Source organism: Peromyscus californicus, unplaced genomic scaffold (genome assembly GCF_007827085.1).
Source record: "Peromyscus californicus insignis strain IS unplaced genomic scaffold, ASM782708v3 Scaffold_4__1_contigs__length_199733344, whole genome shotgun sequence".
NCBI classification, from domain to species: Eukaryota; Metazoa; Chordata; class Mammalia; order Rodentia; family Cricetidae; genus Peromyscus; species Peromyscus californicus.
The window spans coordinates 64314177-64334650 of record NW_026294562.1 but is presented as its reverse complement, the minus strand read 5'-3'; the positions used below and the strand labels follow the sequence as shown (position 1 = coordinate 64334650).

At 41.7% G+C, this 20474-nt stretch overlaps 1 long non-coding RNA gene across 1 annotated transcript in view; it reads right to left on the bottom strand.

Annotated features, from left to right (window-relative positions):
• Positions 1-2615: 2615 nt before the first annotated feature.
• LOC128094522 (uncharacterized) overlaps positions 2616-20474 on the bottom strand; it is a 28775-nt gene continuing 10916 nt past the window's right edge. Inside the window, exons 2-3 of the long non-coding RNA XR_008212986.1 lie at positions 3663-3768; positions 2616-3005 (exon numbers count right to left, since the gene is read on the bottom strand). This is a non-coding gene — a long non-coding RNA (uncharacterized LOC128094522). The remainder of the gene's footprint in view (positions 3006-3662; positions 3769-20474) is intronic.

Genomic DNA, 20474 nt, shown 5'->3' with positions numbered 1-20474 from the left:
TGGAAATTCTCTACACAGTATACTAAAAAAAGAAAATAGAAAAACGTGGATTAGAAGGGTTTAGGAATGTTATAAGTAGACATGTTTATCATTTTTTATGAATTAGGTATATTTAATAAATAAGGCTCCTAATTTCCTAAGGTCTGTTCTAGGTAGCAGAAACTCTCTTGAAGATATTATGTCTAGTCTCTTTGTCTTTCCCAACTTTGTTTTTTTGTCTTGTTTTGGTTTTGTTTTATAATTTATTCTTTTAATTACACTCATGATTATTAATTACATTTGTGGTATTCATTGCTTACATTTGCAGTATTCATTCAATAATTATATTTACGATATTCATTAATTACATTAATTATATTGATTTATTACATTCATGATATTATGTCCTGATACTACTGTCTATTTGTGGGGTTTTTCCATCACACAAAACAGAGATTCTGTACTTAGTAAATCATTGCTCTATATTCCTTTCTTCTCTATCTTGAGATAACATCTAATCTTTCTGTCTCTATGAATTTGTATATTCTATTGTATTACATGAAATATATCAACAAATCAATTAATTAATTAAGACAGGATCTCTCTCTACGTAGCCCTAACTGTCTTGGAACTCACTATGTAAACCAGGCTGACCTCAAAATCAGAGTTCCACCTGCCTCTGCCTCCTGAGTATTGTAGACATTTGTTTTTCAAGGGAAAGGGGTTTTCCACCTCTTCAGACCCTTCAATAAAAATTGTCAAAGCAGTCGGGCAGTGGTGGCGCACGCCTTTAATCCCAGCACTTGGGAGGCAGAGGCAGGTGGATCTCTGTGAGTTGGAGGCCAGCCTGGTCTCCAAAGCAAGTTCCAGGAAAGGCACAAAGCTACACAGAGAAACTTTGTCTCGAAAAAACAAACAAAAACAAAACAAACAAACAGAAATTGTCAAAGCAGCCAGTTGCTTTACTGGAGCACACCTGTAATCCCAGCACTCTAGAGGCAGAGGCAGGTGGATCTCTGTGAATTAGAGGCCAACCTGGTCTACATAGTGAGTTCCAGGCCAGCCAAGTTACGTGGTGAATCCCTGTCAAAAGAAAAGAAAAGAAACCTCTCTGGGAAAACTTTACAGTTCCTGAGTGAAGTTTCCAACTTACCCCTTAGTTATGGTTTCTATTGCTGTGAAGAGACACCATGGCCATGGCAACTCTTAGAAAGGAAACACATTTAATTGAGGTGGCTTACATTTTCAGAGGTTTAGTCCATTATCATCAGGGTTCAACAAGGTAGTGTGCAGGCAGACACGGTGCTGCAGAAGTAGCTGAAAGTCCTTAGATCTTGACTCGCAGGTAACAGGAAGTGATCTGAGACAGTGGGCATGGCTTGAGCCTATATGAGACCTCAAAGCCCACCTCCACAGTGACACATTTCCTCCAACAAGACCACACCTACTCCAACAAGGCCACATCTCCTAATAGTGCCACTTCCTCGGGGGTAACTTTCTTTCAAACCACTACATACTCCATACCCATCGAAAGTCTCAGTGAATCCTTCCCTCAACTGCCACAATACCCCAGACATACTCACCTCCATTCATGACTAAACAAATAATGCCAGTAGTGTGGCTCAGAAATCTGGGACATTTATTAACAACTTCTAGCCAGCTGTGGTGTACTTATAATCCCAGCACTTGGGATGGCGGCCAGAAGGAGTTCCAGGCTGAGCTTTACCAACATAGTGAGTTTAAGACTAGCCTGGTCTACATGAGACGCTGTCACGATAAATAGGTAGATAAATAAATAAATAAATAACATAACATAACATAACATAACATAAATAAAACAAGGGCCTTGGAGATGGTTCAGCAGGTAAAGGACCTTGCCATTAAGTCTGACAACCCGAGTTCAATCCCCAGAATTCACATGGTAGAAGGAAAAATCTCATGCCCATAAGTTACCCTCTAACCTTCACTTATACCAAGAGCAAGCACATGTATATTAATTATTAATTAATAAATAATAAATGCAAAAATATTTTTAAATTAAAAAAACTCAGAAAATGTTAAGTTCTTTATTTTATTCATTTATTGAGATAGGATTGTCAGGCAGGTGGATCTCTGTGAGTTCAAGGCCAGCATGGTCTACAAAGTGAGTTCCAGGACAGCCAGAGCTACACAGAGAAACTCTGTCTCAAAAAAAAAACAAAACAAAAAAAAAAGGAAAAGAGAGAGAGAGAGATGGATCTCACTGTGTAGCCCTGGGTGTCCTGGAACTCACTATGTTCACCAGGATAGATACACCTGCCCCTACCTCCGCCTCCTTAGTGCTGAGATTAAAAAGCATGGTTCCCCACACTGGGCTAGTAATTTATTCTTTAAAGAAATTATATTTGACTGTATGTCGTAATTCACACCTATAATTTTCGCATTCTAGCGGCCAAGACAAGATCATAAATTCATTAAAATGTATTTATTTACACATGTGTGGGGATGCTCATGCCGTGCTCATTTATTGAGGTCAGAGGACAGCTTAAAAGAGTTAGTTCTCTCCTTCCACACTGTGAGTCCCTGCTGACAGGCACTCTTACCAGATGAGTCATCTTGACGGCCTGAGCCATGCAGTAAGTTCAAGTATAGGACAGTATCTTTATTAGGGTTTTCTATTACTGTGAAAAGACACCCATGACGGCAACTCTTATAAAGAAAACATTTAATTGAGGGGACTGGCTTACACTTTCAGAGGTTCAGTCTGTTATCATCGTGGCAAGGAGCATGGCAGCATGCATGAAGGAATAACTCAGAGTCGTACATCCTGTGGGCAAGAGGAAGTTGTCTGAGACACTGGGTAGTATCCTGAGCATAGGAAACCTCAAAGCCCACTTCCACAGTGACATACTTCCTTCAGCAAGGCCATACCCACTCCAACAAAGCCACATCTTCTAGTGGTGGCCCACATGTGTAATTGAAGCCTGTGAGAGGTAGCGGCAGGAGGATGATCTGTTCAAAGTTAAGTCGGAGTTACAAGAGACTGTCTGGGGAAAAAAAAAAGAAGACTAGGGATATAGCTAAGTGTAGATTTCTTCCCTAGCACGTGTGAGGTCCTGGGCTCAATCTCTAACACTGACAAAAAGAAAAAACAGAGTGACAACCGCCCAGAAACAAGGATCAAATTATCCTAAATGACTCTCTACCACAAAAAAGGCATTTATTTATTTATTTATTTATTTATTTATTTATTTATTTATTTATTTATTTATTTATTATGTTTTTGAGACAAGGTCTCTTTATGAAGCCAAGGCTGGACTCCAGCTCATGGATGGCAATATTCCTGTCTCAGCCTCCATGACACTAGGATTGCAACATGGCTCTTCCACACCCACTTAAGGTTATAGAAACTTTGACAGTCACCAAACAGAAAGCCAAAAATCAATGTGTTGACAGAACGCATAGGTGAAGGACAGGAGGTGAGGGTGGGTAGATAAGAGGATGGTGGGAACATCTGGGGTTAGATGCCATCGATGTCAAGTTCTGAGCCTGAGGGCAGGGAGCCTAGGCAGGCAAGGTGAGCTATACATTCCAAGAGTGTTACCCTTAGTTAAGAGGATGTTAGGGCAGATCCTGGGGTGGTTAGTAAATACCCTCCAAAGGGAGCTAAAGATAGCCTGAGACCATTTGGGTTCTTGACTTACAGCTTTCCATCTCCAAAGTCAACATGCTCTCAGCCAAGGTCAGGCATTGCCAGGATCTTGAACGTAGGTTCTGCTTCTCCGGTACCTCAGTTCAAAAAGCATTATCCTAAAGGAATACACATGTGAAAATAGCAGTTTAAGGGCTGGAGAAGAGGGCTCAGAGGTTAAAAGCACTGGCTGTTCTTGCAGAGAACTCAGGTTCAATTCCCAGAACCGCACAGAGCAGTGGTTCTCAACCTTCCTAATGGTCTGACCCTTTCGTACAGTTCTTCATGTTGTGGTGACCCCCAAACCATATAGAATTATTTTTGTTGCTACTTCATAACTGTAATTTTGCTACTGTTATGAATCGTAATGTAAATGTCTGATATGTAAGATATCTGATATTCAACCCCTGTGAAAGGGTCATTCAAACCCCCAAACGGGTGGAGACCCACAGGTTTGAACTGCTAACATAGAGGCTCATCACAGTAACTCCAGTTTCAGGGAATTCCACACCCTCTTCTTGCCTCCGGGCACCGGGCAAGCAAATGGTATACAGACATACATGTAGGCAAAAACCAAACTCAGTAAGTCAAAAACAAGGGGCCTGTCTTGTTTGGTATGGTTTTAATTTATTATTAGTATTAGTAGTAGTATTATGTGTGTGTAGGGGGGGGTTGTCAGGGCCAGGGATGGAATGTGGAGGTCAGAAGACAACTTGGTGAACTCTGTTCTCTCCTTCCACTCTGCATAGGTTCTAGGGAATCAAACTCAGGCCAGGCATTTTTTTTTTTTTTAATTTACCAGCTGGGCCGTCGCACTGGCCCCTGCAGACCTTTTTCTTCTCTACTTTATAGGGGAAGTAACTGACATGATCAGCTTTATGTCTCCTGTATCCTTTCGACCCTTTTTAAAATCAACTCCTCTGCCCAGCTCCCTGGCATATTTATTCTGTTATCATGAAGTATTGCCTGACTCAGGACCAAAAATATCAATGCCAATTAAGATCTATAAACTAACTGGGGGTGTGTGTATCGGGGGGAAGCATGCCTTTAATCCCATCACTGAGGAGGCAGAGGCAGGTGGATCTCTGTAAGTTCATGGCCAGCCTGGTCTGTGGAGCTAGTTCCAGAATAGCCAAGGCTACACAGAAAAACCCTGTCTTGAAAAACCAAAAAAAAAGAAAAGAAAATTTAATAGGAAGATTAAGGTGGTTGTAAGGTTATCTGTCATAGGGTAGCCTTATCTAGGCCCTTAATATTTCCATTATATGCCCTTCAGTAACCCCACGCACAATAAGGGACCCCTAGGCTATCCCTCTTTATGGAAGCTCTGCTTGTAACCGAAGCAAGCATATCTTTTTTGTTTGATGTTTGAGACTGTTTTATTTTGCTTTGAGATAGGCTCTCATGTAGCCCAGACTGACCTCAAATTCACTATGATTTTGAGCTGCCGATCAGATTACAGTCCTGCACCATAACACCTGGCCTTGAGGTGAGCTGTTTTCCTTTACGTGGAGTGTCTACAGTCTGAACCAGAGCAAGCAACTGGGATGCAGACTACATCAGGGTGGAAGCTAAGTGGTGACTCTCCAGAAGCCACGCTCACATGTGGGGTGTGTGCCACCCTTTCCACAGTCTCCTCTTCTCACTCTCCCTTTATGCTCACATTTAAATGTATACTGAAGCTTGTTTCTACCCTGGGCACAGGAAGTAGAGAGTGATGCCTTAATTTTGTTTCTGTTGCTGAGATAAGATAGGCTGATAAAAAGCAGCTTTGGAAGAAAGGATTTATTTTAGCTCACAATCCCAGGTTGTGGTCTACCACTGCCAGGAAGTCAAAGCAGGAACCGTGCTTCTATCACACCATATCCACAGTCATGGGTAAAGAATGTGTGGACCTAACACTCTGCTTGATTCCTCTATTCTTGTAAGGCCTAAGGCTCCAAACCTAGAAATTGTGCTTTGCACCTTTAGGCCAGGTCTTCTCGCAGCAGCTAAGGCAGTCAAGATAATCCCTCCCAGGTATTCCCCACAGGCCAAGCCCATCTAGAAAATTCCTCGTTGAGATTCTAGTCTCAGGTAATTCTAGGGTGTGTCAAGTTGACAATTAAAATTAACCATTGGGGCTGGAGAGATGACTCGGGTTAAGAACACTGGGCGCTCTTCCAGGACCAGGGTTTAATCCCCAGTACCCACATGGTAGCTCACAACCATCTGTAACTCCAGTTCCAGATCTGATGCCCACTTCTGGCCTCCATAAGCAATACACATTTGTGGTCTGCATTCATACACACAGGCAAAGCACCCTTACACACACAAAATAAAAATAAATCGTTTTAAGGGAAGGGCCCTGGAGAAATGGCTCAGCAGTTTGGAGGACTTGCTGCGAACCCCAGTTTTGGTCCTCTTCTGGCTTCCAGTGGTACCTGCACACACCTGGCAGACTCTTACACAGACACACACAAAGATAAATAATTTAAACATAAATAAAAAGTAGAACTAACCATCACAGCAGACCTCTCTGGCAAACAGTACAGTTTTTTCTGAGCACAGAGCCAGAATAAAATTGAGGGTCTGGATGGCCACACTGTCCATGGCATAATAATTGCCATAGTGACAGCCCAAAGCAAAAAGAAGATATGGTACATGAGCCAAAGGTGGCAGAAGTGACAGACGTGACTCTCACCCAGCTGGGAGAAGTCACAGGGCACTGGGAGAAAGGGATTATAACAAGGGTTTGTTTCTCCATAGTACAGAACCAGAAGTGGGTAACTGAAATGAATCCAGCCCTGGTGGCTGTTACCAAGAGATGTGCCTCTGACGTGGGAGACAGGAAGGGTGGCTTAACGCCAAGGAACCTGCTGGGAGTCTTCCACCTTTCTGGCAGGGCTCTCCTGCATCAAGCCGTACTGACCACTTTGTTCTGGCTCCTTCCCTCCTCCAGGAAAACACCCACTTTTCCAGGAATTCACAGTGGCGCCTATGCCACACGAAGTTATTTTTAGAAGCTGGCGTGATGAAATATTCAGAATTGTAAACAACATGCACACACTTTAGGTCCCAAGTTTGTACTTGTGCAGCGTCCCAGTTGGCTCCAAAGTGAGATCCCCGGGGAAGGAAAGGGTGTTCTTTGATAAAAGCCTGGACTGGACTTGCCAGAGAATGTTCAGAACAGGAAGCAGCTCGGGCTCTGAAAGTCAGACACAGCCATACTGAGGCTGCACAGTATCCCCGGGGACCTATCAGGGAGTGCTAGGCTGTGGCCACTGCTGTTTATTTGTCCTTGCTTGGTGAGGCAATAACTTCAGGCATGCTGCACCAAGATTGCAGAAGTGGAGTAACTAGTCAGATGGCCTGAGACCAACATGCTGACGACTGTCTCAGGACGAAACGTGCCCAACAGCATATCTGTCATGCGGCTCAAGGCACACATCCATCTCTGTAGGGCCACACGGTGGCCATGGAGTGAGGAAATGGGAGGCGACTATCTTAAGGAAGACAGGGTTTTTATAGGGAAGGAAGGTAGGTGCCAGGGGGTTGTGAGCAGGAAAATGGCACTAGGCAGTTTCCAGCCCCCCCAGTGTCTCTCTTTTTCTCTCTCTGCCCAAAACATTTCAATTGACCTTGACCTTTTGGGACAAATTTCTAGCATTCTTTTTCACACTTGTTTATTTGCTCGGTTGGATTTTTGTTTGTTTGTGACAGTATTAATATGTAACCCAGTTGGCCTAGAACTTGCAGTCAATCCTCTTGCTTCATCTTCCAGAGTGCCAAGATCACAGGCATGTCCCACCACACCAGGCACAGTAATCACTTGCCTTTATTTGTTTGTTTTTAATGAGGCAGGGTCCCTTGTATCTCAAGCTGGCCTGAAACTCACAATATAGTGGAGGATGCTCATGAACTGAACCTTTTACCTCTACCCCTCTATTCCTGATTACTAGGATTAGAGGTGTGGCCACTTCCAGTTTGTGTGGTGCTAGGGATCAAATCTAGGGCTTTGTGGATACTTGGTTACCAGCACACTACCACATTCCTAGCCCAATCCTCTGCTTATTTTACTAAAACAAGCCTTTTGCCAGGCGGTGGTGGCTCACGCCTTTAATCCCAGCACTCGGAAGGCAGAGGCAGGCAGATATCTGTGAGTTCGAGGCCAGCCTGGTCTCCAAAGCGAGTTCCAGGAAAGGCTCAAAGCTACACAGAGAAACCCTGTCTCGAAAAAACAAAAAAAGGGGCTGGAGAGATGGCTCAGCGGTTAAGAGCACTGGCTGCCCTTCCAGAGGTTCTGAGTTCAATTCCCAGCAACCACATGGTGGTTCACAACCATCTGTAATGAGATCTGGCACGCAGGCAGAACACTGCATACATAATAAAAATAAATAAATAAATAAATAAAAGAAAAAGAAAAACCAAAAAAAAAAACCCAAACCAAACCAAAACAAACAAACAAACAAAAAGCCTTTTCAGCTTCACAGAAAAACCGAGCATCAAGTACAGAGATTTCCCAAATGCCCTTGACAATACAACCCCCACATGCACAGGCTTCCTCTAGCAGGATCCTCACCAGGGTGATGTCTCTGTTAAACCAAAACCCTCCAGAATCACCATTGCCACCCATTGCCTACAGCTCATACTGTTTTTGGTGCATGTTCTCGATCTGACAAGTGCAGAATGGCATGGGTTACCATTTAAGTCCCCACCCTCTGCCTCAGCACCCCTGGAAGCCCCCACATTTTTTTCCCTGTCTGCACAGACTTGTCTTTTCCAGAATACCACGGGTTGGAGCCTACAACATAGCATTTTCAGACTGGATTCTCTCCGTAATGTAATGTAATGTAATGTAATGTAATGTAATGTATTTGTTTGTTTGTTTGTTTTACAAAAAGGGTCTCACTATGTAGTCCTGCCTGGCTTGGAACTCACTAGGTAGACCAGGTTGGCCTTGAATTTATAAAGATTGGGCTGCTTCTGCTTCCTCAGTGCTGGGATTGAAGGTGTATGCCACCATGCCAAGCCCAGAAATGTGTTTTTTTTTTAAGTTTTTTTTTTTAATGTGTATAGGTGTTTTGGCTGAATGTATGTCTATCTGTGCCCCATATGTATTCAGTACCTGAGGAAGCCAGAAGAAGGTATCAGATCTGGAAATGAAATTACAGACAATTATGAGCCACCATGTGGGTGCTGGGAATTGAACTCTGGTCCTCTCCAGCCCTACTGAAGTTGTTCTTAAGGGTCCTCTATGCTTTTTCCTGGCTCAGTAGCTCATTACTGAAAACCCTTCCATTGTCTGAACAGAACACAGTACTTACTCCTTCACCTACTGAAGGATACCTCCATGCTCCCCAGCTTTGGCTCTTACCACCACAGCCTCCATGAACACCAATGTGCAGGCTTCCATGAACACCAATGTGCAGGCTTCCGTGAGGATGCAGTCTCTGCTCTTCCACCCCAGCCCTCCTCTGAGCTCTCCCACATCTGTCCTGCTCTGTTAACACCCAGTCTGGCCCCATTCTCCTGACAGGACTCGCCTTGCTCCAGACACAGAGTAAGCATTTTCTCCTGACTCCTTGGCATCATTCCCTTGTTAGCTCCATTTCTGGGCATGTGCTATCTTAAGAGGATGCAGTCTTCACAGGACAGACTTTTTCAAATCTCAGGCCAGAAAACTTAAAAACACAGGGACTGGTTTCTGATGGTTATGAATTGCAATAGGTTTTTTTGTTGTTTCTTTGTGTAGCTCTTACTGTCCAGGAACTTGATCTGTAGACCAGGCTGGCCTAGAACTCAGAGATCCACCTGCCTCTGCCTCTCAAGTGCTGGGATTAAAGGTGTGCACCACCATGTCTCACTTTGGTTTTTTTGTTTGTTTTTCTTCTTCTTTTTTTTTTTTTGAGACAGTGTTTCTCTGTGTAGTTTTGGAACTCACTCTGTAGCCCAGGCTGGCCTCAAACTCAGAGTGTTTGTTTTTCAAACAGCAGCAGCTGTGGCTGATGATGAAAATATATAAAAACACCACATGGTTCCCCCCAACTCATACCATTACACATTCTCTCACCTTGGGCATTGGGGATACTGTCCAGCTAAAAAGAAGTAGCTGCCAGTGCTGGTGTTTCAGGTAGATTTAGGGTAGGTAGGGTGTGGGGCGTTTACCCAACCACCCCCACAGTTCCCCAGAGTTTTCTTGAGTGCGAGCAGCAGGAAATATTAGATAGAAGGATTTATTGCGGAGAATATCGCGGAGATAAACAGATAGAAAATAAAGGATAGCCTCGAAAGGGCCTGGAACCTATTTCAACGGGCCCCGACTGTCTCTGCCCCAGGGTTTTTATAGAGACGCCAAGGGGTGGAGCAAAAGACCTCCTCCCCCAGCACAGCCAAGTGCAGACCATCTCAGACACCTGCACTCAGGCCCGTGGTCCTAATCATCCTCTATGTGAACCTGCTGGGTAAAGCCACGAGGAACCCGAGAACGGGCTCCCACAGGTCCCCCTTTCTTAATATATAAAAAATAACTACTAATGGCTTACAGCAATCTCCATAGCTGTTACACCTCCCAATATGGGAGTAGAGGATGATAAAGATGGCATTTCTCTTTTGACTTAGGTCCAAGGTGACTACAGCAGTCTTAGCTGCCTCAAGCCCTTTCTAAGCCAAAAACTCTTAAGGCGACTTCAAACTTAAAGAATCCCTTAGCTTCATCATTACCATTAACAGGTTCACATAAATATCGCTATACATAGTCACAATTCTCTCAATCTTATAACTCAAAGCAAACTCTTAACAGAACCATTTGAATTAGCATATATGGTGCTATATATAGTTAATTTTCTCCGTCTTACAACATTAACTCAATCATTTGAATTTTCTTGCTAACAGAACATAGGAAAAAAACTTCGATGTATTCACATCAAACTTAAATATTTCCTTAACTCCAAAAAATCAGGGTGCATTAATATCAATAGGGTAAATATAATTTCTGAAAACATAATTCAACCTCATAACTCCCCCTTTTCTTTTTTAAACAAAATCTCAAACCTAGTTAGAAAACCCAAACTTTTCCATTTAAACAGTTCCACTTATAACACAATACCAATTCTGTAAACAGTTCCACAAAACAATTCATGAATCACCAATTAATAAAGCATATATGCATACACAAAACTGCATCTTGATTCTAGGTAGAAATAAATTTCTTCATTTAAACAGTTCCATTTTTAACCCAATTCCAGAAAACAGTTCCTAGGTCATTACTATAAGTAAACTCAAAATTGTCCCATTGCAATGAAATCTATTGTTCAGTTCATTAAGTCCTAGAATTCAAATGATAAATTCTGGTACTAGCCTTCCAAATATGAAGAAATCCAGAACCAAAATCTTTCTGTAGTTTTATCTCATTTTAAGTTCAAAAAGTTCAAACAAGAAATAAATTCTGGTATCAGGCTTTCACTTCAAAATGTGAAGAGACGTTTTTCAACCAAAACTTTTTGCAGTTAACAACTTTTGTTCAAACAAGCGTCTCTGAACTTATTTTCAAGCCAGAGACATTTTTAGGTACAGTAGTATTCTAAACTGCACCATTTTTGATGTTAGCTCAGGTTTTTCTGTGTTGCGTTGATTTTTCCACGGATCTCAGCTGCGGATGCCTTGTGCTGGTTCTGGCCTCTGCCATTCTTAGCTTCTTAGCGGCTTTTGGAACTTTTGAAATCATTCAGACTGCCTACTTTGCAGTCTGCTGGGACACTAACCTTCTGTGTCTCGGGTTCTTTCACCATATACATTAGGAATAGATTCATATTTAACATTTACTTTTTTACAAATTCACATATAACATTAACATCTACTTATTTATACTCTTTAAGGGAACTATAGAACTACTTTAGCAAATATATTTCTTATTACTTCTTATATACTTTATTCATTCCATCTTATTTCTTATTTAAACTTACATTTACAACTAGCATCTTTACTTCTTACAAGCTTATTACTACATGTCTTAAGACTACCTTAGATATTTCTTGCAAGCTTATATTCTTAAAGGAACTCTATAGATCTATTTTACAAACTTATATAGGGCTACTATTAGCATACGTTTAACTTCGCAAACACCTAAAGATTTCTTAACACAGATCTAACAAGACAGAATTTCTTCAAACTCATATCTTATTTTCATCTTTTTCTATTATTCTTAATTATTATTACTATCTTAGAAAGATTTTCTTAACTAGACAGGAAGTACGTACATCATTGCTAAAGTTTAGAGTTTATAGTCAGCTTTGATATAAAGCACTGGGATTTAGTGAGTGTTGTTGTTATAGAATTGTGATAGTTGTTGCTAGGGGACTGTAACATCTTTGGGACGAAGCCACACTCCAAAGTTGCCAGTTCTCTCAGCCGTTCCGGACCGGCAGAGATGCACTGTCAACGGTAGACGGTTTTTAACTAGAGGCTGTCCCTTCACCCAAATTCATAATAGTCCCCTAAGTGCTTCAATTCAGACAAACATTTCTATTACAGCAGTACTTTTGGTTCCTTCTACCGAAAAACTTCACTTCACACTGAGCGTGAAATTACCGTATTTAGCTGCTGTAAAACTCTTCGCCAAATACTGCACAGCTATTAGGTGATATAAAGTATTTTTCTAAAGGAACTAGTAAAGCCACAAGTGGCACAGCTCCGAACTGTATTTAGTATTTTCACTTCATTAGCTTTAACTCCTGATGTTATTAGCAGCTGTAATATTTAGCATTGATTTCTTATAAGGAACTTTCAGATGAAGCAACTCTTTTGTAAGACAGCTAGATTTTCTGAAGTTTGTTTCCCATCTATAAAGCAGTCATTTCTTTTTGAATGCTTGTTTCTTATCCCCTTAATTAGATTTGCAAAAGAATCACTTATTGCAGGCTGTTTGTTCAAGAGGTAAATAATTTTTAATTTCACATAAGTTTCTTCATATCTAAGACAATGTTCAGTGTATAAACTGCTCCCTTGCTTTCTTAAGGATTTTAAAGTGGCTTATTTGCTCTTAAAGGTAGCTTTTTGTCTTCCAACTACTGTAAAAACTTTGCACAGCTATTAGGGTAAATAAGGCATTTTACCAAGGGAGCCCCAAACCGCGAAGCACCTAGTTCCATATCCTTTCAATTTTTCATTGGAACTGACACTTAAATTCTTAGACGATTTTCCTCCTTATTCTTTTAAAAGCTGTATTTAAGTTTACCAGGAACGTATTTTCGAGCTGACAAAAGTGTTTCAGGGCAATGTCGCCATCTTTAGCGGAAAAACTACCTTTGCCAGAATGCATTTCCCTTATATCAGTCCATTATAGTATCAGTCCCTTATATCAGTTCTTTATATGATTTCCCTTATATCAGTCATTTCCCGTATTTTTTTGGGTCTGAGAGTCAACTGGTTCTTTTACCAGACTTGCTTACAAATTCTTCCCCGGGAGGTTTGAACAAAGTTTTTTGCTTTTGCAACGGGAGATTTGAACAAGTATTTTACATTTTCAATTATGGCACATTGGGAGGGTTCTGGTCTCTCCTTAGCTGGCTTTAACAGGTGTCTCTCCTTCATTTGACACTGGCCCCAAATCAGAACTGCACCTGCCTCGTTAGCCGGCATTGAGGCTGGCATTTCTGATAGCAACTTTCCTTGGGGCTTGTGTTTGCCTTAGCCAGTCAGTGAAAAACATTTACAACAGCTTTTCCATAGCTCTTTCAGAGAGATTTTCTCCCACTGATTTTATTCTCATTTTGCTTATTCCATCCTTCCCCAGATGCAGAGCTTCAGGTATCTGTCTGCGGCTCTGTTCCTCTGCTAGCTGCCTTTGGAGGTAGGGGCTTTTTTCTCTCCCCAAATCTGCCTTAAATTCTAGCAGCTTTTTCAGGTCATATATTTCTGGGGAGGATTATGTCCCTTCTGTTTCTTCAGAGTCTTTCTCCCAGACAGTTCCCAGTTTGGTCTCAGTTTATCCCCTCTACCCCAGAAACAGTTTCCGACACTACAGTGGCGGCTTTCCCTGCTACTGAAGGTAGGGGCTTTTTGTCCGTTTGTTTTCGGGTCTGTGTGGTTTGCATACAGACTGAAAATCTAACAAGGGAGGTTTTTGCCATTTCTAAACTCCCATTAGGACAGGTGCTTTGCTTCATCAGGCCTTCACCTGGCCCAGTCCCCCAGTGGGTTGGGTTTGCTTGTCTGGGTGCTTAAGGACAGAGCTTATACCAGAGGCAATCACCCCTCAGGGCTACACTCCCTCATCTCAGGGAGGCAGTTGAAACAAAGCTTTTCTCAAAGAGGTACTTTCTCTGACAGAAAAGAAAGCTTTACTCCTGGATAGTTCTGTTCTGCCCTGGCTGGGCTCTTTCCCCAGACAGCATTCTGACTCAGCAGTACAACTGCTTCAGACACAGTTCAGCTTTACTGTTTTCCCAGAAAGGTCCTTACTTTGATAGGAAAGCTTTTTCTCAGATTTCTTTTTGCAGCTGTGGACCTATCAACCAGGACTTGTAGGAAAACGGGCAACTGTGCTGTTCCCACTGGCTTTAGTTTTGTTTGTTCATTAGCAATCTTCCCCTGGGTCCTGCACCTTCCTGCCTCAGCTCTGTGCTCCAGGAAGTTTACAACTGCAGGAACCCTAGTATCCCCGAAATGCACCCCAACTCAGAGACGCTGGCCAGTCACCTCTGGGTTTTTGCTCAGAAGCGAGGATACAGTGCTAACAGTTTGCATTGCTTCAGGGGATCTTTGCTTTAGGACGATTAGGAGCATGTTTTCATTCTGAAATGCTTACTCAAACAAAACCCTTGATGCCTCAGCTCAGCTGTAACTGAAAAGCTTGGCTTTTTTGCTTTTCCCAGTAAAGTTTCCCGCCCTTTTGGGCTCTCTGTAGCTCTTTACCCACACTCTCCCAAGCGTTTCCCTCAAGGTACTCTGACCCACTGTCTTTTACTAGCTTGAAGAGACAGAGCTTAGAAGAGAGGTTTTTAGAAACTTGTCCCTGCCTCCTGCATTGCAGGGAGGATTTTTAAAGCTTGAAAGACAGAACTTAGAGGTTTTGCTGTCTTAAGAGGGTTGTTTTCCCTTAGAGCTAATCACAGTTGGTCCCCATACTAATATCTTCAGGTGATTCTAATTTTTGTCCTTCTGAGAAAGTTAAAGGCTTTAAGTTTAAGAGCTTTTGAGAAAGATGAAGGCTTTTTAGAGAGTTTTTTCCCCCCAAATTTTCCAAGAAAAGCTTTATAGTTTAAGAGAAAGATTTTCCCCCCCAGGAGAAAGACCAACTTTTCCCAAAACTTCCCAACTTTAAACTTTGACTTCTTACATCCCCATTTTTGCCTCAGGGAGAAATCACTTTCTCCTGCCACTTGGATTCAGCATTTCAGCTGTCCCCAGGTCAAGAAGCTTCCATAGGAAACTTTTTCTTCCCCAAAAGCTCAGAGAGCTCTTTTACTACCCGAAAAGCCCAAAGAAAGATTTTTTTTCCCAGTTTGCGTTTATAGCCCCCAAAGTTAGAAAATTGGAGAGTTTTTCTGTCTAGTTGCCTTACTTATTTTTTCCTATACAATCTTACACTTCTAAGTTTTTTCTATACTATATTACTACCCTATGCCTTATACTTATTTTTCACAGATAGAAATTGAGAAAGGGATAGAAGATAGAAAATTTTGACAGAATTTCGCTGCAGCATCGGACATCCTTCCAGTCTGCTTTCCTTTTCTCTCGAGGATAAAACCCCTGCCTCTCAATATATATAAAAATATATATATTTCCATAACACCGGCATGCCTTATCCACTGGCAGGGCTGAACTCAGCACTTTCGCCAAAAACTCTGTAATAAAACTATTATTTTCCTTTATCTTTAGTCCCTGTTCATTTGTCTTTAGTCCCCCCTTTTTTTCAGTCCCCTCTTTTCTTTAGTCCCTTTTTTTTTCTTTTTTCTTTAGTCCCTGTTCATGGCGCCATTCTGTGGGGCGTTTACCCAACCACCCCCACAGTTCCCCAGAGTTTTCTTGAGTGCGAGCAGCAGGAAATATTAGATAGAAGGATTTATTGCGGAGAATATCGCGGAGATAAACAGATAGAAAATAAAGGATAGCCTCGAGAGGGCCTGGAACCTATTCCAACGGGCCCCGACTATCTCTGCCCCAGGGTTTTTATAGAGATGCCAAGGGGTGGAGCAAAAGACCTCCTCCCCCAGCACAGCCAAGTGCAGACCATCTCAGACACCTGCACTCAGGCCCGTGGTCCTAATCATCCTCTATGTGGACCTGCTGGGTAAAGCCACGAGGAACCCGAGAACGGGCTCCCACAGTAGGGAGCCTGCCACTGCAGAGGTTGGCCAGATCTGAAATGGAGACCATAGCATAGCCTCATGGGTGGAGATAGCAAAGGAGAAAGACATCACCATGCTGCTCTGCTGTTCACTCCTGTATGAGCACAGTAGATGATTGTAGGCAGAGTTTTACTGTGCTGGTGAACACTACCAAATAATCACTCAGAAACTTAATATTGATTGTAAATGCTCGGCCAATAGCTCAGGCTTGTTACTAGCTAAGTCTTACATTTTAAATTAACCCATATTTCTTATCTGCACTTTGCCACATGGCTCAGCACCTTTTCTCAGAACAGTATGCCTATCTTGCTTCTCTCTGCATCTGCCAGTGACTCTCCTGACTCTGTCCTTCTTCTTCCCATCAGTCTCAGTTTGGCTCTTCTGCCTAACCTTATCCTGTTGAGCTATTGGCCAGTCAGCTTCTTTATTAAACCAATCTCAGCAACATATATTCACACAGTGTAAAGGAATATTCCACATTTGCCCCTTTTTGTCTAATTAAAAAGGAAGGTTTTATTTTTAACATAGTAAGATTATATATAACAAAAACAGTTATCAAGTAAGAATTATAGTTACAATATCTAGTTCATTTGTATTTGGCAAAATTAGAGATAATATTCTATTATCTATTTTATCTAAAATTTTATAGTTAATTTACCTTTTATCATAACTAAGGAAAACTTTGACTATCTAGTCTTCAACTCCATCCCTCAGAAGGGTGAAATGTTACCTAATGACAGGGATATCTGGCTGCCTGGACAGTTACCCTAAGTTCTTCTGTGATATTGGGGCATCCAAGGGTGGCCTACAGGCCTAGTGTATCTGACAGACATTTCTGAGAAGCAGAGAATTTTGAAGGACTGTCCTTCCTTGTTTGTCAGTTGCTTTTTTTGCATCCTGCTGGTCCAGTTTGGACAGTATACTGTCAGCAATTGAGGCAAGGGCAGTTTCTTTGCCCAAATGGCTAGCTTTTTCCATAAAGAAAGCTAACTCCATACAGAATTTCTTCAATGCCCATCATCTTCTCTGAAGTAAATTGGTCTTGCCAGGAGCAGACATGTGTCACTGTCATGAAAAGCCTTAGGTTATTAAATGTATTAAATGCCATATTCTGTAGATCTTTCAAGTGTTTGAAAACCATATGTATCTATATCTATATCTATATATCTACATATCTATATCTGTGTATGATCTTGAAAACATACCTAACATAGTGTAAGTTTGACTATTATAGATGACTATTAATCTGTATTTTTTAATTATATATTACATTTTTAAATGAGCTGCATAAACATAATACCCCAAACAAGAGTAGAAACATACATACAGTATAACAAAATTAAATTTGTATCAATAAACCAAAATCCATACCAATGTAAAATATTTTGAAGTTAGTTTTTTAGTTTAAAAGTAGATTTAATAATCTTCCCTTTTTTTTTTTTTTTTTTGGTTTTTCAAGACAGGGTTTCTCTGTGTAGCTTTGAGCCTTTCCTGGAACTCGCTCTGTAGCCCAGGCTGGCCTCGAACTCACAGAGATCTGCCTGCCTCTGCCTCCCGAGTGCTGGGATTAAAGGCGTGCACCACCACCGCCTGGCCTATAATCTTCCCTTTTATCTCATCATTTCTATATCATCTCCCCCTTTTTTTTTCTTTAGAAAGAGATCTTTGAATTTAACTCCTTTGTTTAGCTTTTTTTTTTTTTTAACTATAACCAATAACAACTTGTAACCAACCCCTGTTAAGCGATAATAAACATCTATAACCCATGTTTTGGGAATTTGGGTGTTGTTCTCTAGACGATTTCCTGTTGTTTGGAGATGCTGATTCCTTTGAGGGAACCTTGAGAAAATCAGGATAATTGTTAAATCTTGGCTGGAGTAGTCTGTGAGGCTGGGTCATCTCATCCATCAAACGTGAAGCTGTTCTGGATACAGAATTTGGAGGAAATTGTAACAGAGGCACTCTGAGATGTTGGATCATCTGGGCCATCTGTTTTTATTGGTGTTTTTTCTTCTTATTCTGAAAATATGTGAACTTTTAAAGGTAACATGCGGGAGCTGGAGAGATGGCTCAGAGGTTAAGAGCATTGACTGCTCTTCCAGAGGTCCTGAGTTCAATTCCCAGCAACCACATGGTGGCTCACAACCATCTATAATGAGATCCTATGCTCTCTTCTGGCCTGCAGGGACACAAGCAGACAGAGCACTGTATACATAATAAATAAATAAACCTAAAAAAAATACTAAAGGTAACATGCATTACAAGTATGGAATATGTGGTGTGCACAAGTTAGTTAAAGACAATTTTTTTGTTTTAAGTTTGAGCAGCTAAAATATATGTCATGTCTTGTAGTTCTTCTAGTTTTTGTTTTGTTGTTGTTATTTTTTAATGTCTGTAGACAAGATTTCAGGGGGTCTTCCCTGATCAAACCTGATTTTCTTTAACCGGAAATGAATCCACAGCCTCTAATTTCCCGTTGAAATAAAAGCACAACCTCGCCAGGCGGTGGTGGTGCAAGCCTGTAATCCCAGCACTCGGGAGGCAGAGGCAGGTAACTCTCTGTGAGTTCGAGGCCAGCCTGGTCTACAGAGCTAGTCCAGGATAGGTTCCAAAGCTACAGAGAGAAACCCTGTCTCAAAAAACCAAAAAAAAAAAAAAAAAAAGCACAACCTCTCTCCTAAAGCAATACACCTTTTGACTTAAATTCTGAATTCAAGACATTTTCAAAATATATAGGTTAATTTAATCTAATAGCCCTCATAATCCATTGTGTCCTAGCAGCCAAAAATTTCAAAGACAATACAATAATATACAGGATCCAGACTCTGCGTATTTTCCATCTTTACATGTCTTTTTTCTTTTATAATACTTTACTCCCTTTTTAAAGACTTTAGTTTATTATTCTTTTTTTTTTTTTTTTTTTTTTTGGTTTTTCGAGACAGGGTTTCTCTGTGTAGCTTTGCGCCTTTCCTGGATCTCGCTCAGTAGACCAGGCTGGCCTCTAACTCACAGAGATCTGCCTGGCTCTGCCTCCTGAGTGCTGGGATTAAAGGCGTGCACCATCACTGCCTGGCAGTTTATTATTCTTAAACTGTTTTTATATACTCTTTCTCTTCTTTCTCCCAAGCACACTGGAACCCATTCAGCGTATGTTTGTTTGTTTGTTTGTTTGTTCATTTGTTTTTGGTTTTTCAAGACAGGGTTTCTCTGTGTAGTTTTGGAGCCTGTCCTGGAACTCACTCTGTAGCCCAGGCTGGCCTTGAACTCACAGAGATCTTCCTGCCTCTGCCTCCCGAGTGCTGGGATTAAAGGCATGGGCCACCAACGCCTGGCTCCTGTAATCTTTTTCTAACCACATGAGCCTTTAAACTATGAGATGCTTTTCTGTATTGTACCAGTATGAGAGACTGTGGGAGGCTTATGTCATGGTGTACTGGTGGCTCAAGTCTGCAGGCAGTGGCCAGGAGAAATATCACATCTATCACAGCCAGCGTGAGAGAACATGAGACTAGGAAGCTGCTTTTGGCTCTGTTTCTGTATGTCTAGAACCCCTTTCCAAGCTCTCTCAGATTTTATGTGGATGTAGTTGCTGAACATTTGGGCACTATTGGTAGGCAGAGTTTTCCTGTGCAGGTGACCACTCCCAAATAAACACTCAGAGACTTAATATTAATTGTAAATGCTCAGCCAATAGCCCAGCTTATTACTAGCTAACTCTTACATTTTAAATTAAATGCCCCACCCCCAAAAAATTATTTTTTTTTTTGAGACAGGGTTTCTCTGTATAGTTTTGGTGCCTGTCCTGGATCTCCGCTCTGTAGACCAGGCTGGCTTCAAACTCACAGAGATCCGCCTGGCTCTGCCTCCCGAGGGCTGGGATTAAAGTTGTGTACCACCACCACCCGGCTGCTTGGTACCTTTTCTCAGTAAGACATGCCCATCTTCTCTCTGCATCTGCTGGTGACTCGCCTGACTCCACCCTTCTTTCCATCATTCCCAGCTTCGCTCTCCCACCTAACTTTATTCTCTTGAGCTATTGGCCAGTCAGCTTCTTTATTAAACCAACCATAGCAGCGTATATTCACGCAGTGTGAAGGAATACTCCACAGGTGATAGAAGGGACATGGACGATGTCAGAACAAGAGGCAGCTGTGTCACTAACTCTGACATTTATCCTCTGTTCTCTTCATGCATCAGTCCCCTAGACCACTTCTTGGCTTAGATGTGGCTCCCTCAAAAACACCAGTCAGGACTCTCCTGACTACTTCTATAGGAACTACCTGGACCCTGAGCCTTTAGGGAGACACCCCCTCCCCAATACATGGACTAGGCACACAGAACTGTATCCAGACTTTTGTTTTGACTGCTATCTCCCAAATAATGACACAGAGACTTCTTATTAATTATGAAAGCTCAGCCTTAGCTTAGGCTTGTTACCAACTAGCTCTTATAACTTAAATTAATCCATTTATATTAATCTAAATTCTGCCACATGG